Raw genomic sequence first — 21,202 nt, 5'->3', positions numbered from 1 at the left:
AGGTAATCTCATTAGAACCTCCCAGCTCCATTGCAGGGGATCATTAGGCTCTTTGACAGGTGTGGAAACTGAGGCTCAGAGAAGGGCGGTGACCAGCTCAAGGTCACACAGCAAGAAAGTGATAATGGATCCAGAATCCTAGCCCAGGGTGTCTGATTGTAGAACCCACCCTCCTTCTCCCGGCTGTCTCTTTGACAGAGACTCAAAACATAATTACTGTAGTGGACTCGGCATGGGGAATGTTGGGCTGGTGCAGGTGGGGAGGATGTTTGGTAGATAGGTCTAGGGGACACTGACCCAGCTCCAGTAGCAGATCCAGGACAGGAAGTTAGGCAGTCCCAGGTCTGGGATCCAATGGGTCCCTCCTCGGATCCCAGACCTTGGCAGATGCTTGACTAGTGCAACTAAGAAGAAGGTCATATGCAAAGTCTGAAGCTACGTTCTTGTGCAAGTGGAGAACTACACAGGGAAACAGAGGCAGAATCCCAGTCAAGGACTGGGGTCAACACGGCAGAAGGAGAAGCCTGCAGCACCATGGGTCTATGGGTCCCCCGAAGCATCTGCCAACTTTATGGCCTTTTCCAGTTCACAACTTTTTTCCCCACAAGAGAGAAGGGGAAAGGGACAATGACAACAGCTGACTCATCTCAGGGAAATCACCCTCCTGCCTGCCCCCCCAACCCAGAGGCAAACGAATACAGAAGACAACTTTATGCACTGTTGGTGGGAATGTAAATTGGTGCAGCCACTATGGGAAACAGTATGGAGTTGCCTCAAAAAATTAAAAATGGATCTACCATATGGTCCAGTGATTCTACTCCTGGTGTTTACCCAAAGAAAACAAAAACAGTAATCCAAAAAGATGTATGCACCCCTAGGTTCATTGCAACATTATTTACAATAGCCAAGATATGGAAGCAACCTAAATGTCCATCAATAGAAGAATGGATAATAAAAGATGTGGTATATATATGCAATGGAATATTACTCAGCCATAAAAAAGAATGAAATTGTACCATTAACAACAACATTGGTGGACCTAGAGGGCACTATGCTAAGTGAAATAAGTCAGACAGAGAAAGACAAGCACTGTATGATCTCACTTATACAGTAACAAACACAGTGAAATAGAAACAGAGCTGTAGATACAGAGAGCAAACGGGTGGTTACCAGGAAGGAGTGGGGGGTTAGGCAAAAGAGGTGAAGGGGATTAAGAGATACAAACCTCCAGTTATAGAATAAACAAGCCATGGGGAGGTAATACACACCATAAGGAACATAGTCAATAATAGTGTTGTAATTTTGCATGGTAACAGATGGTTACTGGACTTGCGGTGATCATTTTGTAGTGGATTTAATTGTTGGATTACTATTTTCTTGACCAAAAACTAACATAATATTGTACATCAACTATGCTTCAATTAAAAAAAAAATGTTCCTAGAACCTCCCATCCCACTTACCCACACGCCCTGCCCTTGCTGGGCTTGGCCCGGGGGCTGAGCTGGGTGGTCATAGAGTAGGGGCCTCAAAGGGAGGAGCTAGGAGGGCTGAGGAAGCTGGTCAAGAGGAAGAAAACCTCCCTGTCATGGACTTATTCACCCCCGAATATTATCACATGAATCAAGAAGCTCTGTCCACATCTCCAAGCCTCTTGCCCCTGTTCTCTTAAGCCAGTGGCCCAGTTTTCTCCTTTCCTATATAGCTCTCAAGGACCAGGAAAAGGACTGTACCAGCAGGGGACAAATAAGGAAGGGGTAAGGTTCAGCTCTCTTACCCCTGTTGCCCACACCACCCCTGCCCCCACCAAGAGCTGCTGTGCCCTGGGTTACTTCCCCAGTAATGAGAAAATCTAGAGTGCCTCGGAGATGAAGTCTTCTCGGGGGGGAAGGCACCTCAGGATCAATGAGTCACTCCCCTGAGTGCAGAATGAAGTATTGAGACGTGTGGTTCTAAGAACCTTGTAAGAACAGATCAGACTCACCTTAGAAAGGAGCCAAACCAAGCTGTGGCCAAGACCGTCCACACCAGAAGCACCGTCTCCCATGCTTGGCCCCAGTTGGAGTCTGAGGAAGGCAGGGTAGGAAGGATGAGAAGCACGTAAATATTGAGTACCTACGGTGTGCCACGAGCTGTACTCATCTCATTTCATCCTTGCTGCTACTCCAAGAACTCAAGATTCTTAACTTTTCCCATTTCACAGGTGAAAATGGTATTAGTTCAGATTCTTTGCACTGGAATCAACAATCCACTGAAGTGAGTGTTTCCGGAAAGGGGGTGGGTGGGGTGAAAAAGGGGTATTAATTTTAAGGATCGGAGACTATGACCTGGAAACACATGGATTAGTACTCACCATGCATTAGATATAGTTCTATGCACTTTTATTTAATCATTATGGCAACCCCATGAAGTAGGTATTAATGTCATTCCCACTTTACAGATGAGAGTGAGGGCACAGAGAAGTTAAATAACTCAGCTAGTAAATGATAGGGCCAGAATCTGAACCAAGGTAATCGGGAACCAGAGACTATGCCCTTAAGCATTACACCAGCGGTTACCTAGTTGCCTAGCTAGCTGTCTGATAGCTGACTGGGCCTAAGAATCTGGAATGAGGGCTTTATTCTTCTCTCTGGCTGTAGACCAGCTCTCTCTGGTGGAAAATGACCATAGCCAGCTCCTGATTTCCTAGCTCCTCCATTTAAGAGGCCAATCAGACTAAGACTGGAATTCCAAATTTCTGGAGAAGAGACTCTGATTGGCCCATTATGGTTCAGATCCATACCCCTGGTCCAATCAGTTGAGACAGGGTTGGGGGATGGGGACAGGGTCACGTAATACAGAAGCCCCATCACAGGAAATATGTGGAGATGGAAGGGACAATTACCAGAAAATGGGGAGGTTGCACTGAGAGATCACCCAAAAGTTTTCCACTATAGGAAAATGAGACTCAGGAAGACTGGATAATTTGCCCAAGGTCACTGGTAGCAAAGGATGAAGCTCAGATTCGAGCCCAGGTTGATTTGTGTCCAAATTTAAGTCCTTTCCTCCATAGCATACAACCTCCCCACAAAAGTGAAAAATCTTGGTTAGATGCATAAGGCAAGTTCACAAGGGAATTTTCACTGAATCACTATTTGTTAAGCACCTGTTATGTATCCAGCACTGTTCTAGACAGTGGGGTTACATGGTGAGTAAAACAGACAAAAGTCCCTGTTCTCATGAACCTGCCATTCAAAGTGATACAACTGAATAAGAACAGAGGCCTGTCTTGGAGAAAAGCTCCTTTGGTTGCTGCCCCAGGTGGTGTGGAACATGGAAAGAACTTGGACTTTGACATCTGTCACAGACATTGACTCCTTCTAGACATTTCCCCACGGACTGCAGACATGGCACCAATTCTTCACCTTTCCCTGTACAGTCTTCCCTTGTTATCTGCTGGGGATTTGGTTCTAGGACAACCACCACCCCACCCCTGCAACTCAAATACCAAAATCTGCAAAGTATTTGCATGTAACCTATGCGCATCCTCCAGTATACTTTAAATCATCTCTAGATTACTTATAATATCTAACACACTGTAAATGCTATTTAAATAATTGTAAATACAGTGTAAGTGCTATGTAACTAGTTTTTCTTTTTGGAACCTCCTGGAATTGTTTTTTTCGAATATGTTTGATCCATGGTCGGTTGAATCGGTGGATGTGGAACCTGCAGATATGGAGGGAGGGCCAACTGTATCCACAACCTTTGCCGTGATATTTCACAGTGCTCTCTCACTCTGATGCTGGCCTTGGTCATGTGACTTGCTTTGGACAATAGGGTATCAGCAGATGTGATGCAAGCTGGGCCTTAAAAAGCACTTGGGTGATAGGGTTTGCCCCCTCTTCTGCCTCTGCCATTACCCAGGAGAACATGCCAGAAGTAACCCACTGGAGGAGCAGAACCAGAGGGCCTAGTCCTCCCAGCCAAGGTTAGACTAGATCAGCCAATAACCAGCCAATCTCCAGACATGTGAGCAAGTCCAACCAAAATCAGCAGAGCTGCCTAACTGACCACCAGATGTATGAGCTGATTGTTACATGCTTTGGAAGCATGTGATTGTTTGCTATGTACTATTATTTCGGCGATAGATAACTGATAAACACCCCCTAACACTGTATTAATTTCCTCTGTGGCCTTGATGGAAAGGTAACTCCAAATGACCCATCCCACTAAAAAAGCCATTTTCCTATCCTCACCCTGGAGGACAGGGCCATGATGGAAACTAACCCCATCAAACACCTTATGTCCTGAGAATTTGAATTTGGAGGCAGTACAGCCAAAATAGGAGATCTCGCTGGAGGTCATTCATCGTGCTTGTGGTGGCAGCACTCAAGTGTAAATATGTCTCCAACATGATCCTGGACCCTCCATCTCTCCTTTGCTTCCTGTCTGTCCCCAGACTTGCTACTACAGCTCCCCATAAATTCTTTGAGCCTCGCCCACATCCCTCCAATAAATTCTCTTTTGCTGAAAATTGACAGAGGTGGTGTCTGTTGCTTGTAGCCAAGAACTCTAACTGCTACTCTGCCAGCTAGACCCAAATTCAAGTCCCAGTCCTACTACTTAGCAGCAGATCATTGTGCAGGGACTCGATGAATAGGTGACCTCTCAAGAGATCATTTAGCCCTGGTGTCACCCAAGAACCACAGGGAAATGAGAGCAGCAGTGTCAGGGGCTCTGAGTGCCAACCCCCATTCTGCAGTGGAAGGGAGCAATTATCTCCTCTCCCGACATCTAGGCAGCTGGAGTCTGGCTAGGTGACTGACCCATGCTTGCTTCATGGGATGCTCCCACCTGGGTCTTTGAACCTTGGGGGACAGTCTCAAAGACAAGGGAACAGCTGGAACAGTCACAGTGGGGACAGTGCCGGTGGCATTGTCCTCACAAGCTAGTTCCTAGAGCATGGACTTGGCTCCATGAGCTGCCCACCCTCCTGTTTCCTGGGTCTGGTTCTCCTGCTTTTCTTTCAGCTCTGGGACCCATCCAATGCCCTTCCTAAGTCAGTTTCAGTTACTTGCATCCAAAAACTCTGGTGTAGTAAGGATGATGCCCATTTTACAGAGGAGGAAATGATACTGGCTTGGAATTTGTTTACTTGACCTAGACTTCTAACAGACTAGATTTTGAGCTCTTTGAGGACAGAGCTCTTTGATTCATCTTTATGTCACCATCTCCCAGAACAGAGTCTGGCAATGAGCAGGAACTTTGTGCATTTTTTGGAAAAGAGGAAGGAAGAAAGGAAAGGAAGGAGGAAAACAGAGAGAGGGAGGTAAGAAGGAAAGACAGATGTAAAAGGAAGAAAAGGAAAAAGAAAACTTCCCCCCCACCCCTATAAGTTCAGGCAAACTGTCAGCCTTTTCAGATCCATTTCCAAAGGCTTCCAAAGGAAGCAGTTGAGGTTTCTAGAACTGCACACCCAGAAATGGCACAATCCCAACACTTCCCCCATCTCAGAGGACAGCAGAGTGAAAGCAAGAAAGGGCAGGTTTTGGAGTCAGATTTGGAATTTATCTCCCTGCTGGTTGTATGACCTCGGAACAAACCTCAGTATTCTGATTCAAAAATGAGCATGTGCGTCTGTGGTTTTAAGAGACGTAAAGTGCCTACAGAACAAGGTGCAGGGATTTAATGGTGAACAGACACAGACAAAGCCCTTGCTCCCCTGGAGCTTACAGACTAATAGTGGTTGTGTTGGGGACAACAAGTATTAATCAAATGAATAGACAAGTAAACGGAAAATTGGAATTGTGTTAGCACTACCTAGGTGAAATTCAGAGTCTATAATGGAATTCACTGACAGTTTATAATGGGAGAATTCGATCTAGTCCAGGAGGTTGAATAGGGTCCGTGGGAAATATAAAAGATGAGTTAGAGGTCTGGCAGACTGCACAGAGTATGCCCTGGTTAAATGATGAGAAATAACATGGCAAGTTTGAGGAACAAAAAGAAGTAAAAGACCAATAGATTCTTGAAGGGAGGCAGAACTAGAGAAATGGACAGGGAGCAGACCCCACAAAGCCTTAGCTACCATGGGAAGGGTTTTGATCTCTCTCCTAAGAGCAATGGAAAGCCAGTGAAGTGTTCTGAGTGGGTGAGTTAAATGATCAGATTTGCATTTTGGAAAAATAACCCTGGCAATGGTATGGAGAACAAACTGGAGATAGGTCATAATGGACCCAAGAGACTGGTTTAGGTGGCCAATGCAGAAGTCCAGGCAAGAAGAGTTAACAGTTTAGACAGAGGGGGCGGCTTGGAGTGGAAGATGAGAAGACTGAGAGAAATTGATGAATTTAAGATCAAGAAGGTAAAATGGAAAAAACTCAGTCAAACTCCACTGAAAGGGTTTTGACAAATAATAGGTACCATTCCCATTCAGTGGAGGGTATTTTTGTTTTTGTTTGTTGCTTGGTTTTAATGATGGTTGTTGCTACAAATAAAATTCCATCAAATAAATAGAAAAGAAAAGACTCAGTCAAAGATTGGATTGAGAGGAGGGAGAGGATGGACATTAAGGATGATTGTCCAGGTTTCTGGCTGCCATAACTGGAGGGATGGTGGGGCCATTTACTGACTTGGGGCCTGGTTTGGAGAGAAGCTTTGAGACATCTTGAATTTGGAGGGCCATCAAGATAGCCAAGTGGAGATGTCAGGTGAGCATTTAGATAAATTGGTCTGGACTCAGAGGTGTTTGGGCTAGAGATGTGGATAGGTAACCATAATTAGTAATTATGCCTTGGACTCAGTGGGCTTGCCTGGGGAGAGAATATAGAGTGAGGATAGAAGAAGTCTAGAGCTGAAACTTGAGAAACAATATTTAAAGTCAAGTAAAGCAGAGAGGGGTGGGGGAGGGAAGGATTGGGAGTTTGGGATTAGCAAATGCAAGCTAGTGTATATAGGACGGATAAACAATGAGGTCCTACTGTATAGCACAGGGAACTATATTTGATATCCTATAATAAACCATAATGGAAAAGAATATGAAAAAGAATATGTATTTGTGTAACTGAATCACTTTTCTGTACAGCAGAAATTAACACAACATTGCAAACCAACTATACTTCAATAAAATGAAAGAAAGAAAGAAAGAAAGAAAGAAAGAAAGAAAGAAAGAAAGAAAGAAAGAAAGAAAGAAAGAAAGAAAGAAAGAGAGAAGAAAGAAAGAAAAGCCATGGGACTTTCCTGGAGGTCCAGTGGTTAAAACTTCATGCTTCCACTGCAGGGGTGCAGGTTCAATCCCTGGTCAGGGAACTAGGAACCTACATGCTGCTTGCGTAGCCAAAAAAAAAAGAAAGAAAGAAGAAAAGAAAAGCCAAGAAAAATACATAAATAAAGTCAGGTAAAGAAGGCTGAATCTGCAAAAGATACAAAAGAGTAGCCAGACAGATGGTGGACAAAGCAGAGAGAATAAATACTTACTGCCTTTGCCTTCCAGCATGCACTCCATGGTAGGCAGAATAAGGTCTCCCCCTTACCCCATTTCCCTGGCCCAAAGATGTCCATGTTCGAATTCCTGGACTCTGTGAATATGTTACCCTACATGGTGAAAGGAGCTGCACAGATATGCTTAAATTAAGGATTTTTGAATAGGGAGATTACCCTGGATTATCCAGGTGGACCCAATGAAATCACAAGGGTCCTTATATAAGGGAGGAAAGAGGGTCAGAGTCAGAGAAAGAAACTTAACAACAGAACCAGGAGCTGGAGTGATGTGGCCATAAGCCAAGGAGCTAGAAAAAGGAAGGGGAGGGATTCTCCCCTAGGAACACAACCTGCCAACACCTTGGTTTTAGCCCCATGAGACCCATTTCAGACTTCTGACCTCCAGAACTATAAAAGAATAAATTGTGTTGTGTGAAGCCACTGCGTTTGTGGTAACTTGTTACATACAGCAGGAAATCAATACATGACCCCTCTTCTTTTGACAACAGTACCCCAATTTTGCTTTGGGGAAAGCAGCTCAATTCTAAGCCTATATACTCCAAAGAAGCTAACTCTAAGCTGGGGCTCCAATGGTGGGGTAGGTGACATAGCCTAAGCCAGTCTCCCATCCCACCCCCTCCCCCGCCAGCCACATTGATCAATCAGGCATATGATCTCAGCCAGCCCCATCAGAGCAAATCTCGGGATTTACGCTAGGGCTGCTGGGGGAAAGGGCCTCACCCCTCTTTGCTGAATGTGAAGGAGGAAGCACGCAGCCCTGGGAGCCACTGGCAGCCATCTCACAACCAGGGGAGAGAGACTGTCTGAGAACCGAGTCCATATGGAATAGTACGGCTGAGAGAGGGAAGAAAAAGAGTAACCGGATCCTAACACAGGGCTGCTGTTCACCTGGTACGCACTGGAATGGCTGATTATTGTTGAAATATTTCTGTTGGACATGTATACACTACCAAACGTAGGGCAGTTAGCTAGTGGGAAGCAGCCGCATAGCGCAGGGAGATCAGCTCGGTGCTTTGTGACCGCCTGGAGGGGTGGGATAGGGAGGGTGGGAGGGAGGGAGACGCAAGCGGGAAGAGATATGGGAATATATGTGTATATATAACTGATTCATTTTGTTGTGAAGCTGAAACTAACATACCATTGTGAGGCAATTATACTCCAATAAAGATGTTAAAAAAAAAAAAATATTTCTGTTGGTAAGTAAATGCTGCCCAGACCCCCCTGGGAATAGGAGTGACTTTGCCACTTCCTCCTAGCCACCCTTCTGCAATCCCTGAACTTCCCCATGATCCGGTAACTGAAGAATTAATGTCAGAACCAGCAGGGGACTTCCAGGACACTCCCTCTTACTGTTCTGAGGGTCAATGACAAAGCACGGCCAGTTGTTAAATATTTTGAATGTCATTCCAGTACTCATACTATGGTTTGAACCCCTCTATTCAACTGGGTCCAAACATCTACTCCTGGACTATTCTGGAGTTACTGAGACAATATGTTCTTTTGATGGTGTTGTTGAAACCAGTAGAAGCCAAGGTTTGTCACTTGATAACCCAAAGAGACGCCACACTTTTCCAGCCGCTCTCCACTCCCTGCCGTGCACTGCTGCCCTGAGCTCTGGGCTCCTACTAAGCTAGCGCCGCCCTCTCCTTCCCATCATAATCATCTACCGGGACCTCATCAACCATGATGAGATGATCTCTGATATCTACAAGATCCGGGAGGTCACGGGGGTGGGGTGGGGGGCTGTATCTGCAGGTGGAGGGGAAGATAGTAGGACAGAGGGTAACACTGATGACTTGCTCATTGGTGGAAATGCCTCCGCTGAAGGCCGGGAGGGCGAAGGTACAGTACAGTAATCACTGGTGTGGGTATTGTTATGAACCGTCACTTGCAGGAAACCAGCTTCACAAGAGAAGCCTACAAAAAGTACATCAGGGGCTTCCCTGGTGGGTCAGTGGTTAAGAATCCGCCTGCCGATGCTAGGGACAGGGGTTCGAGCACTGGACCGGGAAGATCCCACATGCCACTGAGCAACTAAGCCCGTGCGCCACGACTACTGAGCCTGCACTCTAGAGCCCATGAGCCACAACTACTGAAGCCCACGCACCTAGAGCCTGTGCTCCACAACAAGAGAAGCCACCGCAATGAGAAGCCCGCGCACCACAACGAAGAGTAGCCCCCGCTCGCCTCAACTAGAGAAAGCCCACACACAGCAACGAAGATCCAATGCAGCCAAAAATAAATAAATAAATTTATTTTTTTAAAGAAAAGTACATCAAAATTATATGAAGTCAATCAAAGGGAAACTTGAAGAACAGAGATCAGAAAGAGTAAAACCTTTACGACAGGGGCTGCAGAACAAATCAAACACATCCTTGCTAATTTCAAAAACGATCAGTTCTTTACTGGTGAAAACATAAGTCCAGATGGCATGGCTGCTCTGCTGGACTACCGTGAGGATGGTGTGACCCCATGTATGATTTTCTTTAGGGAAGGCTTAGGGATGGAAAAATGTGAACAGATTTGGCTGTTACTTCAGATCTATCACCTATCGTCATAACTGGCTGGCTGCTGCCTTTCATCCACACAACACCAGGACTTAGACAAATGGGACTGATGTCACCTTGAACTCTTCATTTATTTTGACATTGTTTTATTTGGAGTAGAGGCATTGTTTTTGAGGAAGAAAACCACAAAACATGTCATGTAGGTTGTCTAAAAAACGAAATGCATTTAAACTAAACAAAAAACAAACAATAAAAGAGACCCCACAAACACCAGGAGATGTGAGGTCACAGAAGCCAGGTGATAAGAGTTTTAAGAAGAAAGGAATGGTTAACAGAGTCAAATGCTGCTGAGAAGTGGAAACACTGAAACCTCATAAACGTGTAAACCATTTGAGCCCAGGGCAAGTGCTCCCAGAGGTGGTTCCTCTCCCCTCTAGTCTCCTACAGCTCCATGCAGAAATATTCATATAGGTTAGATTTAGCTGCACGTAACAGGAAATCCAAAACAGCAGAGACTTAAACAAGAGAGAATTTTATTTCTCTCTCAAATAGAAGTGGCCCAGAAGTAGGCAATAGAGGGCGGGGATGGTACGCCACCAGTATCACGGGCCCAGGCTCCTTGTATCATTCTCTTCTACCATCACGGCAAAGAACTTCCATTTTCAAGGTCACTTCAAGGCCAAAGACAGCCGTTGGAGTACCAAATTCCAGGTGAGAAGAGAAAGGAGGCACAGGCAGAAGAGGCTCACTTAGCTGAGTCAACTCCCTTGAAGTAACATTTCCAGAAGTCCTATCAGCTCTTTCACTTACATCTCTAAAGTAAGTCAGAAAGAGAAAGACAAGTATCGTATATTACTTATATGTGGAATCTAGAAAAATGGTACAGATGAACTTATTTGCAAAGCAGAAATAGAGTCACAGATGTAGAAAACAAACTTATGGTTACCAAGGGGGGAAGGAGGGGTGGGATGAACTGGGAGACTGAGACTGACATATACACAGTACTATATATAACATAGATAACTAATGAGAACCTACTGTATAGAATACTGTGTATACTGCACAGGGAACTCTACTCAATACTCTGTAGTGACCTAAATGGGAAGGAAATCTAAAAAACAGTGGATATATGTATATGTATAACTGACTCACTTTGCTATACAGCAGAAACTAACACAACATTGTAAAGCAAGTACACTCCATAAAAACCTTTTACTTACATCTCATTAGCTGGAACTTAGTCACAAGGCTGGCTCCCCAAGGCTGTAAGGAAGTATAGTCTTTAAACTGGATGCATTGTTACTGCCAATAACATAGGGGTTCTGGGACTTCCCTGGTGGTACAGTGGTTAAGAATCTGTCTGCCAATGCAGGGGACACGCGTTCGAGCCCTGGTCCGAGAAGATCCCACATGCAGCAGAGCAACTAAGCCCGTGCTCCACCACTACTGAGCCTGCGCTCCAAAGCCCGCGCGCCACACCACTGAGCCCACGTGTCACAACTACTGAAGCCCGCGCGCCTAGAGCCACCACACCACAACGAAGAGTAGCCCCTGCTCGCCACAACTAGAGAAAGCATGCACGGCACCGAAGACCCAATGCAGCCAAAAATAAATAAATTTAGTTTTTAAAAATAGGGGTTCTGTTTTGGAGTAGGGAGAGAATAGATATTAGGTAACCGGCAATATTGCCGCAATTAACTGCTCACATTCGATGGCCCATGTAATGGTCCTTGACAGGTTACAAAATGGTTTTGTCTCCATTGCCTCCCCCTCACCTTCTAACACATCGCTGCAGTAGTTGTCATCACCCCCATTTTTACAATTGGAGAAAATGAGGCTCAGAGATAGGCATTCAGTTACCTAAGGCCAAACAACTAGTGATGACAGAAGTGGGAGACAAATCTAGATCTAACTCCAAGGCCAGGGTTCTTCCGCATTCCCCATCTTGCCTTCCTGAACAATTTTTGGCTGCTGCTGTAATTAGAATTCATTCGTTGTGAAACATCCATAATGTTGCAGGCCATGAGATCAAGTATTGCTATAAACAATGAAACAATGAACTGCAGAGAGCAATGACCATCTCCTCCGTTTCTAGTCTCCCCCTCCCTCTCCCTAGTGCCCACAGGGTACATAATAAGCCAGGGCACTATAAGTTACTGCCCTCCCTGGACAATGCCCAGCCTGGGGCAACATCAGTGCCAGTTGAGGAGATACGGTAGGGGTATCAGCAGTTAATCTGAGGAGAAATGGGCTTCCTGTCATCCAAGAACAACCGATTTGCATTCCAAGTGTCAAATCATCCTCTCCCTAGGAGAGAGAAAAGAACCAACATTTACTATATCCATTTTACAAATAAGGAAACCGAGGCTGGGGAGGTGAAGTGATTCACCCAGGATTGCACAGCCAGTGACGGAGCTGAGATTCAAAAGATTTGTAGCATTTGCTAATTTCTGTGGTGTAAATACTCAGTCAAGCTACCAACATGACATCTCTGAACACAGAGTTGGGAAGAGATGCTCACAGTAGACCCTCACAAGCCAGGATGACCCAGCTCTAACACCACTGAATAGCAGACATAACATACTATTGCATTTTTAACACATCTGCCACTCGCTGGAGTGTGAAGGCAGAGACTTTATCTTTTTCTGTCCCCACAGCACATGGCAGAGTGCTACCTATGATGGGCAATCATTAAACATTGGGGAATGAAAGAAGGAAACCCATTCTCTTTTTTTGAAACTAATTTTTATTGGAGTATAGTTGATTTACACTGTGGTGTTAGTTTCTGCTGTGCAGCAAAGTGAATCAGTTATCCATATACATATATCCACTCTTTTTTAGATTCTAGTCCCATATAGGTCATTACAGAGTACTGAGTAGAGTTCCCTGTGCTATACAGTAGGTTCTCATTAGTTATCTATTTTATATATAGTAGTGTGTATATATCAAACCCAATCTCCCAATTTATCCCTCCCACCCCCCTTCCCCCACTTGGTAACCATAAGTTTGTTTTCTACATCTGTGACCCTACTTCTGTTTTGTAAATAGGTTCATTTGTGGCATTTTTTTAGATTCCACATATAAACGGTATCATATGATATTTATCTTTCTCTGACTTACTTCACTCAGTCTGACAATCTCTAGGTCTATCCATGTGGCTGCAGATGGCATTATTTCATTCTTTTTTGTGGCTGAGTACTATTCCATTGTGTATATACATATATATATGCCCACACCCATTTTCTTTTCACGAGGCCATGCTGCCTCAGACAGCCACATGTACCAAAAATATTACATATGTATAGAATTTTACTGACTAAGCTCTTTCACACACAGTAACTCAGGCAGAGTTTGTTGACTCCATGGCAGGCAACCCCACCTTGAACATGCTGGACCCACTGTAAGTACAGCTCCTTTGGAAGTCTGAATTTCTCTCCCCTCACCTCACTTCTTCCTACCCCATCCTCCCCCCACTTTTTTCCAACTTTTGTGTGTGTGTGTTAACATAAAATTGACTATTGTAGCCATTTTTTTGGGTCATTTTGTAATTTGATTTATTAAGTTTTGCAAAGGAATTTTATTGCTTTTTATGGAAATTTAATCTTGATCTTCATACCTAGAATCTATTATAATTTTTAATACTTTTAAAATTATTAATATTAGTTTACTCAATCCCTCACTTTATTTCCTGCTGTTTTGCTGCTCGGACGTTTTGGACTTTTAAATTATTTTAGATAGCTCTTCTTCTCACTCCCAGAGGAAAATGACCTGCTCTTGCAATAATCCTCTGGCATTATTCTGATTTCTTTTAACTCAATAAGGGGTCTATTCAAAGGAAATTGAAGTCCTGACATTGAATTCTAAAACAATTCTCCCTTTGACACTTTATCCAATTCTTTTTTTTAAATTTTATTTTATTTATTTTTTTATACAGCAGGTCCTTATTAGTCATCCATTTTATACACATCAGTGTATACATGTCAATCCCAATCACCCAATTCATCACACCAACCCCCCCACCCCACTGCCGCTTTACATCCTTGGTGTCCATATGTTTGTTGTCTACATCTGTGTCTCAATTTCTGCCCTGCAAACAGGTTCATTTTTCTAGGTTCCACATACATGCGTTAATATACGATATTTATTTTTCTCTTTCTGACTTACTTCACTCTGAATGACAGTCTCTAGATCCATACACGTTTCTACAAATGACCCAATTTTGTTCCTTTTTATGGCTGAGTAATATTCCATTGTATATACTGCACCACATCTTCTTTATCCATTCGTCTGTCAATGGGCATCTGGGTTGCTTCCATGACCTGGCTATTGTAAATAGTGCTGCAATGAACATTGGGGTGTATGTATCTTTTTGAATTATGGTTTTCTCTGGGTATATGCCCAGTAGTGGGATTGCTGGATCATATGGTAATTCTATTTTTAGTTTTTTAAGGAACCTCCATACTGTTCTCCATAGTGGCTGTATCAATTTACATTCCCACCAACAGTTCAAGAGGGTTCACTTTCTCCACACCCTCTCCAGCACTTGTTGTTTATAGCTCTTCTGATGATGCCCATTCTAACTGGTGTGAGGTGATACCTCATTGTAGTTTTGATTTGCATTTCTCTAATAATTAGTGATGTTGAGCAGCTTTTCATGTGCTTCTTGGCCATCTGTATGTCTTCTTTGGAGAAATGTTCATTTAGGTCTTCTGCCCATTTTTGGACTGCGTTGTTTGTTTTTTTAATATTGAGCTGCATGAGCTGTTGATATATTTTGGAGATTAATCCTTTGTCCATTGATTTGTTTGCAATTACTTTCTCCCATTCTGAGGGTTGTCTTTTTGTCTTGTTTATGGTTTCCTTTGCTGTGCAAAAGCTTAGAAGTTTCATTAGGTCTCATTTGTTTATTTTTGTTTTTATTTCCATTACTCTAGGAGGTGGATCAAGAAAGATCTTGCTGTGATTTATGTCAAAGAGTGTTCTTCCTGTGTTTTCCTCTAAGAGTTTTATAGGGTCCGGTCTTACATTTAGATCTCTAATCCATTTTGAGTTTATTTTTGTGTTTGGTGTTAGGGAGTGTTCTAATTTCATTCTTTTACATGTAGCTGTCCAGTTTTCCCAGCACCACTTATTGAAGAGACTGTCTTTTCTCCATTGTATATCCTTGCCTCCTTTGTCATAGATTAGTTGACCATAGGTGTGTGGGTTTATCTCTGGGCTTTCTATCTTGTTCCATTGATCTATGTTTCTGTTTTTGTGCCAGTACCATATTGTCTTGATTACTGTAGCTTTGTACTATAGTCTGAAGTCAGGGAGTCTGATTCCTCCAGCTCCGTTTTTTTCCCTCAAGACTGCTTTGACTATTTGGGGTCTTTTGTGTTTCCATACAAATTTTAAGATTTTTGGTTCTAGTTCCGTTAAAAATGCCATTGGTATTTTGATAGGGATTGCAATGAATCTGTAGATTGCTTTGGGTAGTATAGTCATTTTCACAATATTGATTCTTCCAATCCAAGAACATGGTATACCTCTCCATCTGTTGGTATCATTTTTAATTTCTTTCAGCAGTGTCTTGTAGTTTTCTGCATACAGGTCTTTTGTCTCCCTAGGTAGGTTTATTCCTAGGTATTTTATTCTTATTGTTGCAATGGTAAATGGGAGTGGTTCCTTAATTTCTCTTTCAGATTTTTCATCATTAGTGTATAGGAATGCAGGAGATTTCTGTGCATTAATTTTGTATCCTGCAACTTTACCAAATTCATTGATTAGCTCTAGTAGTTTTCTGGTGGCATCTTTAGGATTCTCTATGTATAGTGTCAACTGCAAACAGTGACAGTTTTACTTCTTCTTTTCCAATTTGTATTCCTTTTATTTCTTTTTCTTCTCTGATTGCCATGGCTAGGACTTCCAAAACTATGTTGAATAATAGTGGCAAGAGTGGACGTCCTTGTCTTGTCCCTGATCTTAGAGGAAATGCTTTCAGTTTTTCACAATTGAGAATGATGTTGGCTGTGGGTTTGTCGTATATGGCCTTTATTATGTTGAAGTAGGTTCCCCCTATGCCCTCTTTCTGGAGAGTTTTTATCATAAATGGGTGTTGAATTTTGTCAAAAGCTTTTTCTGCATCTCTTGAGACGATCATATGGTTTTTATTCTTCAGTCTGTTAATAAGGTTTATCACCTTGATCGATTTGCGTATATTGAAGAATCCTTGCATCACTGGGATAAATCCCACCTGATCATGGTGTATGATCCTTTTAATGTGTTGTTGGATTCTGTTTGCTAGTATTTTGTTGAGGATTTTTGTATCTATATCCATCAGTGATATTGGTCTGTAATTTTCTTTTTTTGTAGTATCTTTGCATGGTTTTTGTATCAGGGTGATAATGGCCTCATAGAATGAGTTCGAGAGTGTTCCTTCCTCTGCAATTTTTTGGAAGAGTTTGAGAAGGATGAGTGTTATCTCTTCTCTAAATGTTTGATAAAATTCACCTGTGAGGGCTTCCCTGGTGGCACAGTGGTTGAGAGTCCACCTGCTGATGCAGGGGACACGGGTTCGTGCCCCGGTCCGGTAAGATCCCACATGCCGCGGAGCAGCTGGGCCCGTGAGCCATGGCCGCTGAACCTGCGGGTCCAGAGCCTGTGCTCCACAATGGGAGGGGCCACAGCAGTGGGAGGCCCGCGTACCACAAAAAAAAAAAAAAAAAAATTCACCTGTGAAGCTATCTGGTCCTGGACTTTTTTTTGTTGGAAGATTTTTAATCAAAGTTTCAATTAAATTACTTGTGATTGGTCTGTTCATATTTTCTATTTCTTCCTGGTTCAGTCTTGGAACGTTATACCTTTCTAAGAATTTGTCCATTTCTTCCAGGTTGCCCATTTTATTGGCATAGGGTTGCTTGTAGTAGTCTCTTAGGATGCTTTGTATTTCTGCGGTGTCGTAATTTCTCCTTTTTCATTTCTAATTTTATTGATTTGAGTCCTCTCCCTCTTTTTCTTGATGAGTCTGGCTAATGGTTTATCAATTTTGTGTATCTTCTCAAAGAACCAACTTTTAGTTTTATTGATTTTTGCTATTGTTTTCTTTGTTTCTATTTCATTTATTTCTGCTCTGATCTTTATGATTTCTTTCCTTCTGCTAACTTTGGGCTTTGTTTGTTCTTTTTACTCTAATTCCTTTAGGTGTAAGGTTAGATTGTTTATTTGAAATTTTTCTTATTTCTTGAGGTAGGCTTGTATAGCTATAAACTTCCCTCTTAGAACTGCTTTTGCTGCATCCTATAGGTTTTGGATCGTTGTGTTTTCATTGTCATTTGTCTCTAGGTATCTTTTGATTTCCTCTTTGGTTTCTTCAGTGATCTCTTGGTTATTAGTAACATATTATTTAGCCTCCTTGTGTTTGTGTTTTTTACTTTTTTTCCCTGTAATTCATTTCTAATCCCATAGTGTTGTGGTCCAAAAAGATGCTTGATATGATTTCAATTTTCTTAAATTTACTGTGGCTTGATTTGTGACCCAAGATGTGATCTCTCCTGGAGAATGTTCCATGCAAACTTGAGAAGAAAGTGTAATCTGCTGTTTTTGGATGGAATGTCCTATAAATATCAATTAAATCTATCTGGTCGATTGTGTCTTTTAAAGCTTCTGTTTCCTTATTTATTTCCATTTTGGATGATCTGTCCGTTGGTGTAAGTGAGGTGTTAAAATCCCCCACTATCATTGTGTTACTGTCGATTTCCTCTTTTATAGCTTTTAGCAGTTGCCTTATGTATTGTGGTGCTCCTATGTTGGGTGCATATATATTTATAATTGTTTTATCTTCTTCCTGGATTGATCCCTTGATCATTATGTAGTGTCCTTCCTTGTCTCTTGTAACATTCTTTATTTTAAAGTCTATTTTATGTGATATGAGTATTGCTACTCCAGCTTTCTTTTGATTTCCATTTGCATGGAATATCTTTTTCCATTCCTTCACTTGCAGTCTGTATGTGTCCCTAGGTCTGAAGTGGGTCTCTTGTAGACAGCATATAGATGGGTCTTGTTTTTGTATCCATTCAGCAAGCCTGTGTCTTTTGGTTGGAGCCTTTAATCCATTCATATTTAAGGTAATTATCAATATGTATGTCCCTATAACCATTTTCTTAATTGTTTTGGGTTTGTTTCTGTAGGTCCTTTTCTTCTCTTGTGTTTCCCACTTAGAGAAGTTCCTTTAGCATTTGTTGTAGAGCTGGTTTGGTGGTGCTGAATTCTCTTAGCTTTTGCTTGTCTGTAAAGCTTTTGATTTCTCCATCGAATCTGAATGAGATCCTTGCCAGGTAGAGTAATCTTGGTTGTAGGTTCTTCCCTTTCATCACTTTAAGTATATCATGCCACTCCCTTCTCGCTTGCAAAGTTTCTGCTGTGAAATCAGCTGTTAACCTTATGGGAGTTCCCTTGTGTGTTATTTGTTGTTTTTCCCTTGCTGCTTTCAATAATTTTTTCTGTCTTTACTTTTTGCCAGTTTGATTACTATGTGTCTCGGCATGTTTCTCTTTGGGTTTATCCTGCCTGGGACTCTCTGTGCTTCCTGGACTTGGGTGGCTATTTCCTTTCCCATGTTAGGGAAGTTTTCGACTAAAATCTCTTCAGATATTTTCTCGGGTCCTTTCTCTCTCTCTTCTCCTTCTGGGACCCCTATAATGCAAATGTTGTTGTGCTTAATGTTGTCCCAGAGGTCTCTTAGGCTGTCTTCATTTCTTTTCATTCTTTTTTCTTTATTCTGTTCCACAGCAGTGAATTCCACCATTCTGTCTTCCAGGTCACTTATCCGTTCTTCTGCCTCAGTTATTCTACTATTGATTCCTTCTAATGTAGTTTTCATTTCAGTTATTGCATTTTTCATCTCTGTTTGTTTGTTCTTTAATTCTTCTAGGTCTTTGTTAAACATTTCTGGCATTTTCTTGATCTTTGCCTCCATTCTTTTTCCGAGGTCCTGAATCATCTTCACTATCATTATTCTGAATTTTTTTTCTGGAATGTTGCCTATCTCCACTTCATTTAGTTGTTTTTCTGAGGTTTTATCTTGTTCCTTCATCTTGTACATAGCCCTCTGCCTCTTGATCTTGTTTATCTTTCTGTGAATGTGGTTTTTGTTCCACAGGCTGCAGGATTGTATTTCTTGCTTCTGCTTTCTTCCCTCTGGTGGATGAGGCTATCTAAGAGGCTTGTGCAAGTTTCCTGATGGGAGGGACTGGTGTTGGATAGAGCTGGCTGTTGCACTGGTGGGCAGAGTTCAGTAAAACTTTAATCTGGTTGTCTGCTGATGGGTGGGGCTGGGTTCCCTCCCTGTTGGTTGTTTGGCCTGAGGCGACCCAACACTGGAGCCTACCTGGGCTCTTTGCTGGGCCTAATGGCGGACTCTGCGAGGGCTAATGCCAAGGAGTACTTCCCAGAACTTCTGCTGCCAGTGTCCTTGTCCCCACGGTGAGCCACAGCCACTGCCCACCTCTGCAGGAGACCCTCCAACACTAGCAAGTAGGTCTGGTTCAGTCTCCCCTGGAGTCACTGCTCCTTCCCCTGGGTCCTGATGCGTACACTACTTTGTGTGTGCCCTCCAAGAGTGGAGTCTCTGTTTCCCCCAGTCCTGTCGAAGTTCTGCAATCAAATCCCACTAGCCTTCAAAGTCTGATTCTCTAGGGATTCTTCCTCCCGTTGCCAGACCCCCAGGTTGGGAACCTGACGTGGGGCTCAGAACCTTCACTCTAATGGGTGGACTTCTGTGGTATAAGTGTTCTCCAGTTTGTGAGTCACCCACCCAGCAGTTATGGGATTTGCTTTTACTGTGATTGCACCCCTTGTACCATCTCATTGCAGCTTCTCCTTTGTCTCTGGATGTGGAGTATCTTTTTTGGTGAGTTCCAGTGTCCTCCTGTCGATGATTGTCCAGCAGCTAGCTGTGATTCTGGTGTTCTCACAAGAGGGAGTGAGAGCACGTCCTTCTACTCTGCCATCTTGGTTCCTAATCTCAGCCATTTTTAAAAAATAACTTTTCTTTTTTTTCCTTTAATAAATGTATTTATTTATTTATTTTTGGTTGCGTTTGGTCTTTGTTGCTGTGCGTGGGCTTTCTCTAGTTGCAGCGAGAGGGGGCTACTCTTCGTTGTGGTGCACGGGCTTCTCATTGTGGTGGTTTCTCTTGTTGCGGACCATGGGCTTTACGTGTGTGGGCTTCAGTAGCTGTGGCACATGGGCTGAAGAGCGCAGGCTCAGTAGTTGTGGTGCATGGGCTTAGTTGCTCCATGGCATGTGGGATCTTCCCGGACCAGGGCTCGAACCCGTGTCCCCTGCATTGGCAGGCAGATTCTTAACCACTGTGCCACTAGGGAAGCCCTACTGTAGCCATTTTTAAGTGTACAGTTTAGTGACACTTACAGATTATTGTGCACCGATCACCACCATCCAACTCTAAAACTTTTTCATCTTCCCAAACTGAAACTCCAAAGCCATTAAACACTAATTCCCCATTCCCCTCTCCCCCACCCTTTGTAACCACCATTCTACTTTCTGTTTCTATGAACTTACTGCTCTAGGCACCTCGTACAAGTGGAATCATACAGTATATTTTTTTTGACTGGCTTATTTCACTTATTGTAATGTCCTCAAGGTTCATCCACACTGTAGCATGTGTAAGAATTTCTTTCCTTTTATTTTTTAAGGAATTTTTTCTTTTTTTTAATTTTAATTTTTTTAATTTATTTATTTTTGGCTGCATTGGGTCTTCATCACTGCGTGCGGGCTCTCTCCAGTCGCGGCGAGGGGGGCCACTCTTCATTGTGGTGCACAGGCTTCTCATTGTGGTGGCCTCTCTCATCGCAGAGCACGGGCTCTAGGCGCGTGAGCTCAGCTGTAGTGGTTCACAGGCTCCAGAGCGCAGGCTCAGCAGCTGTGGCACATGGGCCCAGCTGCTCTGTGGCATGTGGGATCCTCCCGGACCAAGGCTCATACCCATGTCACCTGCATTGGCAGGCAGACTCCCAACCACTGTGCCACGGGGAAGCCCAAGAATTTCCTTCCTTTTTACGGCTGAATAATATTCCATGGTATGTATACACTACATTTTGTTTACCCATTCATCCCTCAGTGGACACTGGGGTTGCTTCCATCTTTGGCTATTTTAAATATTGCTGCTATGAACCGTGGTGTTAAAGTCCCTGCTTTCAGTTCTTTTGGATATATA

At 43.0% G+C, this 21,202-nt stretch overlaps 1 long non-coding RNA gene and 1 pseudogene across 1 annotated transcript; both read left to right on the top strand.

The window, feature by feature from the left end:
- The first annotated feature begins 6,302 nt into the window (after positions 1-6,302).
- Positions 6,303-10,040, top strand: LOC101283474 (translationally-controlled tumor protein-like; annotated as a pseudogene).
- Positions 10,041-19,009: 8,969 nt separating this feature from the next.
- LOC125964955 (uncharacterized) lies at positions 19,010-20,053 on the top strand. The gene is made up of 2 exons (XR_007478306.1): positions 19,010-19,500; positions 19,840-20,053. It is a non-coding gene; the product is annotated as an uncharacterized LOC125964955 (long non-coding RNA).
- The last annotated feature ends 1,149 nt before the right edge of the window (positions 20,054-21,202 follow it).

This window comes from Orcinus orca, chromosome 1, assembly GCF_937001465.1.
Source record: "Orcinus orca chromosome 1, mOrcOrc1.1, whole genome shotgun sequence".
Classification (NCBI taxonomy): domain Eukaryota; kingdom Metazoa; phylum Chordata; class Mammalia; order Artiodactyla; family Delphinidae; genus Orcinus; species Orcinus orca.
The sequence above is the reverse complement of the archived record's forward strand: the minus strand, read 5'-3'. Positions and strand labels throughout refer to the sequence as shown.